Raw genomic sequence first — 17,480 nt, forward strand, 5'->3', positions numbered from 1 at the left:
CATTTTAGATGAGGTCAGGATATCATGGTAATAAAATCACTTGAGTTTGTGGAAGAATATATATATATATGGGTACGTATGGGTATATATGTTGATTTCAGAGCCCACCTAAGTCAGTGGAGAGTTTCCTATTTATCACCATTAGCTTTATCTTAAACCCTGTGGGACTGGCATTTAAGGGAGCTAGCAACTGGGCAGGACTCTAGAGACCAGTTTAAGTAACTGTTTTTTTCCATTTGCCTCCTGATGACCTAAGTCACCTCTCCCTATGACTCAGTTTCCCCATCTGCAAAAGGGGTGGTAAGCCTGACCTTCCTGAAAGAATTATTTCTTTTTGAGGATGAAAATCTACAGACAAAAAAAAAAGAGTGAGATGAGTTTATTTTGCACCTAGAAACAAGGCAAAGGGTAAAAATACATGCAAAAAAAAAAAAAGATAAACAATCTATTCAATTAAAAATTTTTGCTTCTGGTGGGGAAGCTGAGCTCTCAGAAGAATTTGTTTGTTATTAGCAGACAAATTTCTCATCAGCAGCTGCGGAGATTAGTAATCTGCGGCTAACCAGGACTTAATTCTATACTGTCTGCATTCAGTGCGTCATCAAACTCCTGATAATCACTTGGTTAGTGCAACAGTGGTAGCTAAAGCTGGTTCCCAGCCTCTGAGACTGCTTGGTGAACATAAAATGCAAAACTTTCCTTGCTTTTCCTTCAGGAAGCAGCTTGAGATTGGGCTCAGCTAGAAATCAAGCTGGAAAAAGAAGTCTGGACCCTAATCTAATCAATGGAAACTCTCCTCACCTCTACAAAGCCAGGGTTTAGCCCTGTATCCAAAAATAAATATCAAGGGTTTTCCAGTGCATATCTCTGACTTTTAAGAATGAGCCTTAATGGGCTTCCTCTGAGCTGCAGCAGCCAGCAGCACTCTCATCAGCAACATTGATGAGCATCTCCTTCATCAGGACGTTGTATGAAATGTGCTTAACAACACTTGCAGCTATAGCACTTGGTCAATCATATCACAGAGCTGCTGACCTCGGAAGTGTATTTAAGAACACTTTTTAGCTATGGCCAAGTTAAGGGTTGCTTCTCTGCAGAGCGTTCTGGAAGACAGTGCAGCCACATACTTTAAATAAGTGAATCAAGTGAATCTCACATGTTCAATAAAGTTTTCATTGGTTTCAACAGCTACTGGGACAGTGCAGAGGGGGATATGAGGTCTGGTCATATGGCTAGAAACATAGAGGAAGACACGGGTTTCCATAATATCTCAGCTCCTCACGATCCAGTAACAGGAGTTCTTTGGCACACAAATCTTCCATTAACCACATATTTGGAACCAGGCTGATGGTTTGCTTGAAAGATTTACAATAGGATTTCATTGGCCTTCTGCTGTGTGTTTATCTGGCTCTCATTTCCAGTTAAGCATTCAAAGCAATACCCTTGGGCTCTGACTACATGAGAACCAAAACTACTGCACTGAAATGGCTAAAATTTGCACATTTAGCTTGGAATCCATGAATCCTTGGAGATAAGTAAGGAAGTCTTGCCTCTGAGCTAGTATGGGCACTCAGGCCAAAGCATCAGTGAGTATCCATGTGCTGCCACGAAGTGCTAGAATTTGGAGTGATATTTCTGTAATGAACAGAAAAGTGAAATGTAGCAGTTTGTGTAAATCAAAGCACACCCTAAAATACTTACAGCCCTCTGTTACCAGCACAGGCAAGGTTCAGTGAAGGACACGTATCTCACTAGAGCTCAGTGAGAGAAAAATGCAGGTGGAAATTAAAAGCATCAGAAGGGAAGTGACAGCAGGGCTCTGGGAGCCTGAGAGGAAGGGTGGGCATTGGAGGTGCATGTCACCAAAGATGACCTCAGGCCATGAAAGGGAAAAATCATCATGGATGTCAGTAATGAAAACAGATAGGGATGTGGTATAACATTGGCTTCCCAATACCTCATTGACTAATAAAATGACCAGTACTGTAATGTTGCTTTTCACCACAAATATCTGAAAGCATCTGAGGTCTTTCACAGATGGCAAACTCATTTTGTAGATGACAAATATTGATGAGTAGCTTAATTAAAAATCTTATAACTCACCCTCAACTTTAAAGCTTCTTGCCCCAAGCTGCACAATGAATTGCTATGGTATAATGTGAAACTTACTCTTTATTTTAATCAGGAGATATTTTCTTCTACACTTACAGTAGGACTAATAATGGTTTTGCCTTCATTAAGGTGGTGTCAATCACAAATGAAGAAGTACAAAGGAAACATACCCAATGAATGTCAGGAAAAATAAGATTCAGCCATTTTTAAGTATTATCTGGTACAAAGAAACAAAATGTAAAAGATAAGGGGTGTGTTTTGGTTGGGGTTTGGGTTTTCTTTGTTTACACTGCTTTTATCTTAAAAAAAGGAAAGCAATGCTTGTAAAAAAAATTTGTTTTCCTGTCTTCTAGCCACAGATGTAAGCCACATTAAACATTATAAAATTGCCTAATGTTGATGCAATTGCTGATCATAGTTGTGTGGGTCATTTTAAGGAACCAGAACCACAGCTTTGATTTGGAGTCGGTGAATCAGCCAAATGCAAACACAAATTCAGCTTTGGTTGCTTTATGCTGGAAGTGTGGCTCAGGAAGCCACCTCAGTAACCTTGTCTATTCATTCATCTGACTTGTGAATGGAAACCAGAGATCTGGGGTATTGGTTATAGAGGGTTGGGTTGACTGTGGTTTGGGTTTTTTTATTCTGAACAGAATACTGCTTTTCCTACTGTGGATATTTATGTGATTTTATAGAGCCTGATGTCATTTAGATTAGGTCAGGGCATCCTGAATTTGTCTGTAAACTGACCAACATAAAATTACAGAGAGATTCAAGACCACACTTTGCTATCTTTCTATGTGTATTTTGTGCAGATAAATATCACTGAAGAGAAGGACAACTTCTACAGAATTACAATATCTAAGATGTTACTAGAAATGGAAGCTATGATTCTAATAGCCCAGCTCAGTTTTACAGAAAATCGCAAATTTATTTGTTATTGTTCAGTTATTTATTGCCCTGTAGTCAGGCATTTTATTTTTTATTGGTAACCCAATTGAACCCACATCTGTTTATCAGAAGAACATTACATTCTTTCAAGTTGTCTGTTCATGAGAGTTACATCCCATTTGCAAGTTATGGTGTATCTTGTACACAAAGTAAAGCTCTATCTGTTTGCAGGAGAAAAGATCTATTCAGCTATATGAGGGGGCTTATATAAAAAATCCAAATCTAACTCCCAACCAGGATGCTGCAAAATCACTTTTGCTTCACATCATCTCACTGTGTATATATCGTCTTGACTGGGGGAGGCATCTTTCACCTGGTCTCCCCTTCTCATTTCTCTAACTCAAACCAGCCAGTGTTCAGCATGGCCGTTTTCACATGGGAAGCAGGAAACAAGTCAGACTCTGGACTATCAACCTGCACTTCTCAGCTCTCCCCATTGCCATTTATAGTTATCAGAGATTTTAGATAATAATTGTCCAACATTTTAGCTGCGCTGGTCACTCTTAACAAAGCAGATTTGGGCTACTGTGAAAGCCAAAGTTTAGGATCTGAAGGATAGGGTTTTTCTCACTTCATGTAGCTGCCTACCAATTAGGGACTTTCTTTAAATAATCACCTAAATGTCCTCATGAAACACTCATGCAAACAGCCTTAGGAGAGGATGAATTGGCAGTGTCCGCATATCTCTTTTGAATGATGCGAGAGTTTAAGTGACCATCTTAACTCCACATCTGATACTTAGACATGCAAATTTAGGAGAGATGAACTCAACCATGAGAAATATATGCCAAAAGTAATTAGCAACTTTTGAAATTATAATTATACAAGTAGCACAAGAATGCTTCACCTAGATATGGATTAAAATAGCTACCATTTTGCTGTAAACATATATCTGCAATTGTTAGAACCAAAAATCTAATACAAGATATTAAACATAGGTATTCCAGGAGTGTATTTAGATATCTAAAGAAGTGGTAAATATTTAAGTACATATACTGAGCAGATCCATGTGGACTGAAGGAGAGCTACTACTGCTTTTGAAATGAAGCGATGTGTTGACAGCTTTAAACTGATGGAGAAATCTATTTTATGCCATTACTATTGTTACTGATTTTGGCCTTAAGATTTTTTGCCCTCACATAGGTCCACAACAGAAGATCAAACTTAATTGCTTTGTTTTATATTACAGTCAAAGTACAAGACACAGATGTCTTGAAATCTTACCTCAGGTGGAACTTAGAGAGTCAACCATCTAAGTTGCCCATGTTCATATTTGGACTGGCAATTCCCTGGACAGCTAAGCTTCCAAGGAGCTAAAATTCACCATGCAACTCACTTGCATGCGTCAGTAATACCTCAGCCATATCTTAATTTTGCCTTTATTCATCTGCATATTCTAAATTGTAAGAATCTTCAGAAGCACCTTGCATAAGTAAGTGTGCTCTGAACAGCCTAATAAATGCTAGCAGGAAGGGAAGATGTTAGCTGGAGTGCACTTGATGGAAGTGGGAATAATCCCTATCCCTCCCATTCTCTTGAATAACACTAGAGCTTCCACTTGAAAATCTCAGAAACCTTAATAGATTATTTTTGTCTGCTTCCAACCAATGATGTAAAACAGCCCTCACAAGGAACACAAACTGGTTTAACATTTGTATGTGTGTGAATATATATCTGTGTGAGAGAGGCAGCATTTATGGTCTGTGTGGAACTGGGCTCTTTAGAGGTGTTTTTCTGCACTTCCTCTTAGGAAACAGAGCAAGAAAAAGATAAAGAAACACATTCAGTGCTCTTTACCTGCCAAGTGATTAAAAATGGCAGATCTACCCAGGCAGATGGTAGATGCATGTCCCAGAAAGCATCACTTATATCAAAACTGCTTCTTATAGCATGGATCTGGAAATACCTTGAAAGACAGAGGCTCCTGGAGAGCCTTTTGGTCTTATCATGCATGTAGAGATATAGAGAATTGCCTATAGATACAGAGAGCAATGCTTTTCTGTTCTTGATACTAACAAAGGCTTGGATCACTTAAATGATTGTTAGTGACATTAACCAGCCTAAGTTGGATGATAAAACCCCACACTACAAGAAAAACATCAAAACAACAAGCACAAGTTCTTAGAAGCAAAAAATAAAAATAAAATATAAAAGAGTAAATGGGGAGAGATATTTGCCACCTCCTAAGGAGATTTTTAAATCAAAGGGGGGCACTGTGATTAGATTAAGGCCCCAGAATGACAACAACTCAGCTTTCTCTTTGAACTCAGAGCAGCTCCCACGATGAAATGGTGTTCAAAGACAATTCCTTTGCATGAATAATATGGGGGAGGGTTTAATTACCACCTCCTCCTCTCATTCTTCATCTTCTTGAGCCAGAAAGCTCAGGTTTCAGCAGTTTTGTTTCTCACTGACAGTGTGGCAGACAGGGGGGAGGGAGAGATGGGAGGAAATACTGCAAGGCTGGGAAAAAGGGCAGCAGCAGTGAGCTGTAGCAAAAAGGATAGAAAATAAACGGGCACCATGTTCTTCATATATAAACCAGTTTAAAAGGAAAAAAGAATGAGCTATCTCACTGATGTTATAAATCTCTGGAGAGGCAGTGTCCGAAAGCACAAGTCCTGTGTAAAACAATCCTATGTCTCAAAACTCATCTCACTCAGAGGTGTTACATACTTGGAACCATAGCATATACTGAGCAGAGCTGCTTCGAACCTGGTTTCACTCTGGCTAAATCAGCTTAAGTAAAGCTACAACAGATCCAGACCACAACCAGTAAATCCTAATGTTCCCCTCTGTGTGAATAAAGACCAAACTCATGTTGCCTTTATACTTATGTTGTCACTTATCCTCTTTCTAATGGAGTAAAATTAGGCATCGCTAATGTTATTAGCCACTAGCACCGAACAAAGAGAGAAGTGTGAGTCTTTTTTTACCAGATTTTGGATCTTTTCAAATACAATTAACTTGAGCTCCTATAACGTTTGCAGCTTAGAGCAGAGGTAAGAAATGCTTTTAGTGAATATTATTAATACCTTATAATCAGCTGTTGCTTGTAATCAGCTTGTCTCTGCAGACCTCTTAAAATATCTGCAATAAGAGTGCCCTCTCTGGACACAAAAGTAAGGTCTCCATATGCCCTGAAGAGACAGACAGGGATGAGGTTGCATTTCCTTACTCTGAGCGGCTCAAAGCTCTCCCCGTGGCAAATCGCCCCTTGCCACTCTCTTCCCGGCACATGTGCCAGCTGAGGATCTCCGAAATGAGGTGTCCCCCCCATAGGAACCGCACGCCCTTCCTGATGTGAACTTTCCCTTGCCAGGGCTCTGCCGTGAGTCAGTTGGAACCAATTAGTGTGTTGTGCAAAGCTCATGTTAGGCAATAGCAGCTGCATGATAAAGCAGATTCTTCCCAGGTTGTTTCGTTTCCAGTGGTTTCTGATTAGCCTCCCCGGTCTGTGCCAGGTGTCGATGGGACACCCCACCAGGAGGGAATGGTTTCATTCACTCACCTCTGGCATCTGGCTTGGGTGGAGGTGAAAGGGAGAAGAACAGGCAGTTAGAGTGCACTTAGTTGGGGCCACACAACCCAAGGGTACCCAAGACATATGGGACCAAAAGAAAGGTATTGTTGAATGCCTGATGTCTGAATTAACAAGTAGAAGGAGCTTAGAGTGTCAAGGACACTCTCAGGACCTCAGTCTGAGCTCAGGTTTCCACATCCCACCTGTTCATGTGCTAAACAGCAATGTGCTCTCCTAGAAAAGCACTAAGGCAGCTCTCTCCACTGAGCAGAGGTCGTATGAAGACTCAGAACAGGAACATTGAAGCTTTTGGCTAGGTACAAAGTGCTGGAGCCCATCCACAGTGGGGTGAGCACTTCCCCAAGCCTCCAGGACTTAACCCAGAGAACCACATGGGCCAAGACAGAAGTGGCCACACAGGCAAAAGGCATGAGCCAAAAGAGAGCTGACACTTAAGCCTGGTCTCAGAGCTGTTTCTACCTGGTAGGGATGGCCTATGAACCCCTTTTGTGGTGTATACAGTAAGGCAATCCTGACCTGGCATCATATAAGGTGCTGTTGTGTGATTATCTCTCTAGCAGGAGGGTGAGGGGGAACCAGGAAATACCCAGTGGGGCTGCTGGTGTCTGTAAGAACAGAAGAAGACCGAAAATAAATAAAAAATAAAACTAAAAAAACCCCCAACCCCCCCAAACCAAAAACAAAAAAACCCCCAAAACCAAACCAAACCAAAAAAGAAACCACATATATTTTAGTCCCTTGAAATATTCCTCTCTGTTTCCGAGAAAGAACCAGAAATGAGCCAGTATAACACATCATGAACTAGTTCTACCCAGCTCCATACCTTGGGGGATTTGGTTGAAGATATGTATTTACTAAAACATTGCCAGTTGTTGAGGGGCTGATCAGCCACCCTGAAGATGGCGAAACAAATGACACCAGAGGAGATGGAGGTTCCCAGTAGGAGACACAAGATAAGGACTGCGGGCACTTTGCAGCCCTGCCCTTCCTGCTGAGGCTGGCTTGAGCAGCCCACACAGCTGCTGAGCTGCTTGGGGGAACACTGGCTCCTGGAATTAGAGAAGAAGATAAAGAGACATGGACAGATCATCCAAGATTAATGATGGAAAAAAAATTGAGAGGATTGTAAGAGGAAATTTTCACTATGCCAGAATCATTATTAATCCCCTGCAACTCCCTGTGACTAAGAGCTCTTAAACTTCATTGGCATTTAGAAATGTAGATATTCCATTACAAAAAAAGTGTCTAAGATATTGGGATATGCAAAGGGGATTAACTGTAATGGGCATTTTCCATTCATGCGTTAGAATATTTTTTCAGAGGAGTTCATTACTTTGTCTCTAGCTCCTAGCAAGTTGGTTTTACCTCCTCTGGCTTTAACTCTTTTTGTAATTTGCCCATGTTTTTAGCTCCCCTGCCAGTTTCTACAGAATTAATTGGAGAGATAGAGAAGTTTTAAAAATATTAAGGTATTCCAAGCACTGGGTAAATAAGTGTCCAAAAACAAAAGACCAAAATCAACACCCTCACTGAGATAAACATGGGCATGATCCTTAACAGACATCACAGAAGCAAAGCTTGACAGGAAACAAGCCTTGGTGGCTGCAGCATCACTTGCTTTGATACAAAATGATATTTATAGAGTTTTAATTTTAAACTTTTTGCTACCTTTTCTCTGGAGGGTTGTCCTGGGTTCAGCCTGGCTAGCTCAGTCAGTAGAGCATGAGACTCTTAATCTCAGGGTCGTGGGTTTGAGCCCCATGTTGGGCACTAAAAAGAACTGTCATGGTTTAAGCCCAGCTAATGACTGAGAACCATGCAGCACTTCACTCACTGCCCCATTTCTTCTTCTTCCTGCTCCCAGAAAGATGGGGAGGAGAACCGAAATAATATAACTCCCATGGGCTGAGACAAGAACTGTCCAGTAACTAAGATATAACACAAACCACTGCTGCTACCACCAATAATAATAATGATAAGGGAAATAACAAGGGAAGAGAATACAACCACTCACCACCCACCGACCGATACCCAGCCCAACCGCTTCCGTGATATAGCCCTTCCGGGTAACTGCCTCCAGTTTATATAGTGGGCATGATGTGCTGTGGTCTGGAATACCTCTCTGGCTAATTTGGGCCAGGTATCCTGTCTCTGCTTCCTCTGGCTTCCCCTCCTCCCTGGCAGAGCATGAGACTGAGAAAGTCCTTGGTGGGAGTAAACATTACTGAGCAACAACTAAAAACATTGGTGTTGCCAGCGTTGTTCCCAGACTAAAGTCAAAACCACAGCACTGCACCAGCTACTAAGAAGGAGAAAAGTGACTGCTACTGTGGAACCCAGGAGAAAGGTCCCCCTCTCAGATAAATCTAATGTAGTATCTGTTTCTTATTGCTTTGCACAGCATGCCATTATTTGAGCAGCATAAGATTTTGAGTTATCTGTGCAAAGCAAGATTGGCACTTAGACTTCCAATTTGTTCAGCTCCAAATGGAGACCATAGGGACAAGGATCAAATCTTCTGCCTAACAGGGGTGATATACCAGGCTGCTTATACACCATACTCCAAACTCCCCAGAACTCTCAGCTCAAAGACAATCCTACTTTTGAGTGCAGAGCTGACACTGTGTGCAGGGATCCCAAAGCACCAGTGCATGGCAAGTCCTCTGCAACACTGGGTTGGTGATGGGCAAAAAGCTAAAGCCCCAGGAAAGGCAAAAGGCAAAAAAGCCCCTCTGAGTCTGCAAACACCAATGCATGAGTTACTGTCATTCCAAACCTCCTCAGCTCTTGTGTGCACCTCCACACCCTTTGAACATGCAGGTGGAGGATTCTGATTTCTCCTAATGGGAACATGTGATACTTCCTCTTGAATCTTCAAGGTCACACTAAGCTTCCAATGTTTGTTTGAAATAGGGTAAAGAGGCACAAATTCAGCCCTTGGAAAGCAGATGTTGCCAGTTCACTGAAACACATGGGCCTTTACTTCCCCTGTAATAGAGGGCCTAGAGCATCTAAGCAAACTGAAAGGCAAGATACAAGGTAAAGGCAGCTTTCAGAAGAAAGATTTGAGGTTTTGCTTTTTCATTGCTCCATGCTAGAAATGACAATCAAACCTCAGAAAGGGGTGAGATGGTACCACATCATTATGGACTGTAAGCCTTGGTGCACAGATGCTACGAAGATATCCCTAGCTGGGTCCTGGACCTGAGCTCAAACATGGCAAGTCCCTCAGGAATGGCTCTATACTTCCTGAGAAAACAATAAAAACATTATAGATCTCTGCAACAACTGATGTTCACCTGCTTTAACAGTTCAGCTCTTTGCATCCACATTCATGCCCACATTTCCTGAATACAAAAACAACTGGCATCCCTCTTTTTTACATTGTTATGAGGAACCGTAACTAAAGGATGGAGACAAATCCCTTCTGTCCTAGGTCCTAGGAAAGAGAAAGCCTCCGGTACATCCATGAGCCAGGGACACCAGAGTGTGAATCTAGAGGAAAGCTACCAGCTGTTGATTCAGAACACTGGGAGGAGGCATGCTGCATGTTCAAAGGATCTTGCAGATGTGTCTGGAAAGGAAGTGAGGAAAGAAATGTCTGTTATCTGTGACTTCCCTTGGACCAGGATGCAAAGGGCATCAGCAAAATTTTCTCTTGTTCTTTTGAGAACAGAGATTTATGAGAAGCTGTCCCCTATTTTAGTTCTGCTTTTTCCGTGATTTCTCTGCCTCCACTCAGAATAGGTCTCCCTCCAGTGAGGAGTACATCTTATACAGATGAAGAAAACTCCCAATCTTCAAAGGGCGGCAGCACATTGCTATAATGCCGTCATAGCATGGCTTAGCCCCATCTATATGGGCAAGATCAAACAGCATCCTGCAGAGTCAGGATGCTATTGCATTACAACATGATTCTTCCTGTGACAGGTTTGGCCAAAAGCCAGGCAACAAAATGGGTCTGCTCTTGCTGAATGGACTTAGAGTCACAGACAGCAGTTGGAGATTTATACTGCTGCAGTTGCTTCAATCTCCAGTGTACTCACATTAGAAATCAAATCAAGACACTGTTCCCCAGTATTTTAGGCTTACCCAGCAATCTGCAAACCAATGGTATGAATTTTGTGTCTTGTATGTCATCACTGTAGCTAAACATTTTGCATTTTTCTTTTAAAAATGTGTTCATCGAGTAAATTAGTAATTAATAATAATTAATATCAGTTAATATCAATCTGCAGAAAATGAGAGAGGAGGAATCCTAGGTAAGCATATTAAGAAATCATGCTATGCTCTCATTTTCTAATGTAACTGCCCATTCAATAACAGCTTCATAGAAAGTGGCACTTCTTGGTGGTGCTTTGCTGCCAAGATGTTTTAATGAAAGGGAATCAGCAGAAGGTAGCAACTTGAGGTATGCAGCAATGCTCCAAAATCCAGAGATTTTGTGAAGAAGTTTTATCTGTCCTTCTTCATACATCTGTACTCTTGCTTTTGGCCTTGAAGTCATGAATGTGTTTACTATTCCTTGCAAGTTGAATCCATCCATAGTGTGGATTGGAGAGGGGAGAGTGAGGGAAATTAGCCTGTTAGGGCTTAGTGACTGTAGCAGGACTAATAGAGAGGCTGGGACATTTAATGCATCTCTGTTAAAAGGCCTTGTGTCGACTGTAACCTGGAATTTGCCAAATATGTGCTTCATGTATGTAGGAACGATACGATTGAATTTATGCTGTGTACCAGCCATAGCATCTGAGATGAGTCACAGCATATGCTAAGATCAAGCCATTACAAGAAAAGACTATAATGCTAAGGGATTTACACAAAAATATAGATTAACATGGCTTGAATGAGTGCGTTTGACTGAGTCAGGTGGTGGGCTGCAGAATCTTAACCTGCTGTAACTTAAGTCCCAGCAATCGTATGCCTGATACATTATGATGCCTGTGTTTATCCCAGTAAATTTAGAGTCTGTCCCCTGGTCCCCTGGTCCTGAAGGCTTGGTTTGTGATCTCAAGACCAGGCTGGAGCCTGCAGCTGTTTCTGCCTGATCTGGTACAGTAGACATAGCCTGACATGCTGTCAGGTGAGTGTATTCAAAAGAAAAAAAAGAGAAAATCTTTGTTGACCATGAGGGTTGGAACTGGATGATCTTAGGGTCCTTTCCAACCCTAACTATTCTATGATTCTATGATTCTATGAGGTGACATTAAATGTCATGGGAGGACAGAGCTCTCTTCAGTAAGTACCTGCAGACAAGGGACTTGGTAGGTGTCACATCCAGTAGGACCCTGAGCTCCATCTGGATGGCAGGTTGAGGGTGGCACGTTTTACCACTGGTCACAGAACATGAGTGTTTGCAGAATCACAGTATCAGAGTTTTATGCTAAATTCTGTTTGTCTGGACAGTAGTGTAAGGTATGTTTAACCTCTAGAAACAGGCAGATGCCAGGAGCACTGAAGGCATTTTAATAGCCAGATCACTGACATGTCCTCCAGCCATAGTGGGGAAAAGTCACTAAAATATGGGATGTCTCTTTACCCATGGTGCTCCTTCCTTTAGGAGTCAGTCCACAGTATAACACAATATCTCTGAATTACCCTCTGCAGCAAGCTGCCAGCCTCTTTCTATACCATTCAGACTTCACAGACACTCGCCTCCTTCCCTAACACACTGTTCCCAGCACAGAGGTCAGACACAGTGGCTGCCTGTAGCCTGCAGTGGGGACAGTGGGTGACAAGGCTCACAACACTCCCTGACAGATGAACGTGGAAGTTCATCCTTCTTCTCATGACATTGTTTCCAGCCCTCTGCCTACCAGGAGGATTTCCTCTTCCCATGAACAGCAATGGAAAGACTTTCCCCCACCATAGGCCAGACAATATCATTTCAGACTTCAGCGAGCAGCAGCAGGAGAAGCTGAACCCTGCATCAGGGCAAGTTAATGCTGCCAAATCTCTGTCAATTCACTGGAAGCTCTGATATATCACCTACTCCTGTGGCTGCGGTCAGGGAAAAGACCCTCATTGTCAAGGCTTCAGTCTGAAAACAGGCATGAAAGAGCAGGGTCTTTGAGGTCTGCCCTCATAACCAGAACCGAAAACAACATTTTCGGTAAAAGATTAGGAGAGCAAGTTGAATCAGCAGGCTCTGCAGCCTGTCATTACTCACAGGTTTGCTTTGTTATCAGCATGTACATTTCAAACGTGTGTTTGCAAAAGGGCTGTGGCATGGCTGACCCCTTTGGATTGCGGAGGAAAGCAAGAATATTATTTGTCCCGGGTTTGCCTGTGATGAAGTCTTGAATTCTTTGTGTGTAAGCTGCTGCGGATCGTTAGTGCTCTCTGTATTGTAAGTACTTCCTTCATTGTAAGCAGACCTGCTCTCTTCAGGTTCATTTCCTGCTCCTCAGTGTAACACTACTAGATGTTTTCACACACTCTGGATGTATTGTGTAATACGGGGCAAAAATCTTCAGCAGCTAAATGACCTGACCATCCAATAACCCAAACAGGTCAACTATCATATGCTGAAACCCAGCCTCCTGTCTAGACCACAGAAAACCCATGAAGACCACAAAGCGGGACCTGCACCCTTCCCACCACCTAACAATATAGCTCACACAAGAAAAGGTACATGCAAATCCAGGCTCCTGGGGCATCAATTGATTGTTAGTGTTGTCACATAAGACGCTGCAGTAGATACGTATGGTGGGTCCCATCTGGAGACGCACCCTTCTTTGGTAAGGTCTGCATGTCACAGATACATTGCACAGCACCCGACAAGTGTTGGGTTCATTCCTGACTTTTAGCTACTTCTGATGATCTGGAAAAGATGCCACTAAGTCAGAGCTATCGCTCTGATATGGGACTTCCAGAGAAAGGAAAAAGAGATGAATGTGCCTTTTGATTTTTGGCAAATATTTATAAAACATGGGCAGAAAATTGGTCTCTGAGTTGCATGAGCATGGCAGCATCCCTTGGGATCTCCTGGGGTAGCTGTACTCAGATGCTTGCAGGATGGGGACCCATCTTTCACTGAGCAAGCAATGGTAGGGTGGGGATGTCAGTTTAACAGTGTTCACCTTCCTACCACTGATTTGCAGCATAAATCCTGTTCTTGTTAAGTGAGCAAAAGGCTGAGTAATTATGTAAGTAAAGTAGCATGTTTGGGTGAACTGGATGGTAAGAACCAGCCGCAGATAAAAGAGCACACTAAAAATGAATAAAAGGGATGACCTGAACCCTCACCAAGATCTCATACACTTCAAGAAAGTCTCACTCATTTTCTTCTTTCAGTTAATGAAAATTTTATTTTGATGAAAACTCAAATTCAATGAAAATTGAAATTTCATTTCTACTACTTTAAAAAAAATATTATAAATAAGCACCTTATAGGGTAACCCTTGTGTCTTCATTCCCATGTGGCAGCTGAGGAAGTCTGTGCTACTTCAGTTGCCAGTGCTATTGCGAGGACAATCCCAAACACCAGGCTGGCACAGGCCGGGGCAGTGCTGCAAGCAGACTGTGATCGGCTGCAGCAGTTCAGGGTCCTGTCTAAGCAGCAGGGCAATGAACAAAGACAACTACCTCCAACCAGTCATGCAGGCTTCTAAAAACCACTATACTGGTGTGTGTAAAACTCACTGTTACATCCAGTTTATCCAGCAGCTTGTTTGAGGCAAGAGCCCAAACATCCTTCCAGGTGGGGAGCTGGTCCTCTTTAAGGATGGTGGAGCTCTCCAGACTGCTCAGGATCAGCCCTGTCAGGAGCTTGGCAGCAGTGAAATAGCATGGATGAACATGTGCCAGCCTTGAGCTGCCTGGCTCTGGTCAGTTTAGTTTACTAGCACAGTCATTGTTTGTAGATCCATCTTTCAATTGCATGTGCTCTTTGTTTTATGTGGTGTTATCTATGAATCCTACAGAGAATATAATGCTGTCATTTAAAAATAACATTGAGTCGTTCTAAACTGGGCTCTCACTACTGTCACATTAGATTATAGGCATGTGATTAAGTCATTTCTCTGAAATTAGGCTTCACAAAAGAAACCCCTAGCTGACCTGCTTCTACTTATGTTCCATGCTGGTTACACACTAAAACTCGTTACTTCAAGCTGTCCTGAAGGCCATTTTGCTGACAGTCACAGTCCTTTCTAGCCAAGTTCTGGACACAACCTGTCTGCTATTAACTTTTAACTGTTGCTTTGAGTTACTGCTTTCTCTGCTTTATGAAACAGAAATTGTTGCAAAGTTTCAGTTCTGCAAGAGGGATTTCATTTTAAAGCCCAGTGGTTTTCTGCAGATCCTGTAAAACTTCACTTATAAATAACCTAGGGTTTAAATACCCTGAACACTTGGCAGCCTCTAAAATGGTTCTGTATCTAGTGAAAACAACCACAGAGTTTTAGGTCTATCCGCATACAGTCTTCATGAGCCTCAAACTGCCCACAACCTTTATATTAAAATCTGCAAGTGGATTCTCAGCTGCCATAAAATCATCATTGAGGCCACGATTCCACTTTAATTTACACCCATATAGGCTTCTGTGACTCCCACACTTCTACTACAAAATACTATACGTGGAAATAGATGTGAGCACACCTGATGTTTCTGTCAGTCAGGTTGTTGGCAGTTTCATGGAGTTCAGAGATGGAAGGAACTGTTAGATCGCTTAGTCTAACATCCTCACTATGGAAATCCATTCCGTTATTCTTGTACTGGATCCAGTAAATTGCAGTGTAATAAAATGTAGCTTCCAAAAAAGCATCCAGAGGAATTCAAAACATAGGAATCCACCACTCCCCTTTATTGTTCAGACAACTGTTACAGAAAGCTCACTATTAAATGTGCCTAGCTTGAATATGTCCACCTTCCACTTTCAGCTTTTCACGGTTACGTGAAAAAGGTCCTTAGTATCTCCCATTTTCCTACTGTGAAGACAAGTATGCATTGCAAACAGTTTGCTTCTTGCTTTTCTTTTTTTATAAGCTCTGCACAGTAGCTTATCTGCAATAAAAGTGTGTAAATCCTTACCTTAGAGAAGATGGGAGATAAGAGCCCTTCAGCTGAATGGTCTCAGCCACCTCAGTTTCACTGAGGGACCAGCTCTGTTTGCATTTTCCCGGTAGCAATGCTATGGAGGAGGCTGCCAGCCTCAAGAATGTCCCCATTCCCCTCACCCTGGACAACTAGTTCATACATGCACATAGGAAATGGCTTTCCTGCTTTGCTGCTATCTTAAACACAGATCAGTTCCCTGAAGCAATCAGTTAAGCACTGCAAGCTCTGCTGGTCCCAGCGAGGGAGTAGACTGTACATATGTGTGTGTGTGGTGTTTGTTGAGGGGAGATTGACACATTTAAGGGTAATAGAAAAGAAGAGGCAGGAAAAATGCACTTGGAGCCATCCCCTCAGGGTAAGTACTCAACAGTTGCTGGAGTGTCTAACATGCCATCAATTCATCCACTAATTTGCTCTGCAGTAACCAATTTATTTAGCCATAGACTGTGTCAAAATCCCCATAAAATATATTTTGTCTGACCTCTGTCAAACAAACCCACTGCCTCATTAGAAAATGAAGTCAGGTTAGTTCAGTAAGATTATTTTCCTGCTGCTGGTGATCACCTATGCCTGTGAATAGTGACAGCCACAAAGTCCCTTTCCCCCACTACTTATGATTATAAATCCCAATTAGAAAACAGGATTGTTTGATAATGGTAACCATGTAGATGTAACGTAACATAATCGTAGATGTGGTACGCTTTCAATGAAACACATCTACATCTGTTTTCTATAGTACTACGTGAATTGCCATTAATCACATCCTCCTACTTTTCATTTCTTCCTAGTAGGCAAACCTAGCTTCAGCGACCTACGTTATCCTGCTTGCCCCGACAGCATGATCACACAACATGAACTATGGCTGAGAAGGAAGTAGCTGTGGACATGAGAGACTCACCACTCCCATTATGTCATTTTCTAGAACAAAGTTTCAGTGTGATTTAAGTGCTGCTATTGCTGCCCCTGTAATACAAGCAAGACGCAAAGATCTGTGCCTTGCCAGACTCTGTCTCTTGATCCCTGTTCAAAACTAAAGAGCATGGGATTAAGCCAATGGGACACTGTATTTCCAGAGTAATATACAGTCATCAGTAGAGGAGACATGCAGCCTCTGAACTTAAACTATTAAATGGTGGAATAAAAAAATAAAAAAAAGGAAATAATAGTTCATTTGTAACAAATGCTCATTGGAAAAGATTCATTTATCACATTTGGTTACAAGAAGAAAAAGTCTAACATCCCCATCTCCACCCTTATTTCAGATGCTATCCTAGATGTGAAGTCCCTGTGCAGGACATAGGTGTCCCTGAATGAAGCCAAGACAAACTGGTGCCCAGGGAGCCCAAGAGGCTGGCATCAGCATCTCCCCAAGGCATAGCACTGGGGGTAGCCATGTTCAAGGACTGTCTTGGGACATCTGCGTTACAGCTTAATTTTCTCTTGTCTCTGGCAGCACCAGAGAAAGTCTGATATAAGGAAATCATAGCTTAAGACTCACAAACAGCAAGGACTTGCTTATATTTATGATGGTGGCAGAGCCTGATGATAGCTCCTTGCCTGGCTTACACTAGATATTGAGTGGTATGAAGGTTAGTGTGTCCTTCTGCCCTCTGCCCCTGTTTGGGGCAGTTTGCTCCTTTCCTGATGAGAGAGATGTGCTGGGCCCTATAACAACAGGTGTGACACACATCAACTGGTGAAGGTTGGGGTCATGGAACAATGCTGCCTGGGGAGGAAGGCCTGAAGCAGAGGAGTGCCTGGAAGACCAGATAGACTTCATGCTTGCTAAGCCAAGGCTGTACTTTCAAGGATA

The 17,480-nt window shown here is 42.2% G+C and overlaps 1 non-coding gene across 1 annotated transcript; it reads left to right on the forward strand.

Annotated features, from left to right (window-relative positions):
* The first annotated feature begins 8,304 nt into the window (after window positions 1–8,304).
* Window positions 8,305–8,377, forward strand: TRNAK-CUU (transfer RNA lysine (anticodon CUU)). Its single transcript has one exon. It is a non-coding gene; the product is annotated as a tRNA-Lys (tRNA).
* Window positions 8,378–17,480: the final 9,103 nt, after the last annotated feature.

Source organism: Melopsittacus undulatus, chromosome 1, assembly GCF_012275295.1.
Source record: "Melopsittacus undulatus isolate bMelUnd1 chromosome 1, bMelUnd1.mat.Z, whole genome shotgun sequence".
NCBI classification, from domain to species: Eukaryota; Metazoa; Chordata; class Aves; order Psittaciformes; family Psittaculidae; genus Melopsittacus; species Melopsittacus undulatus.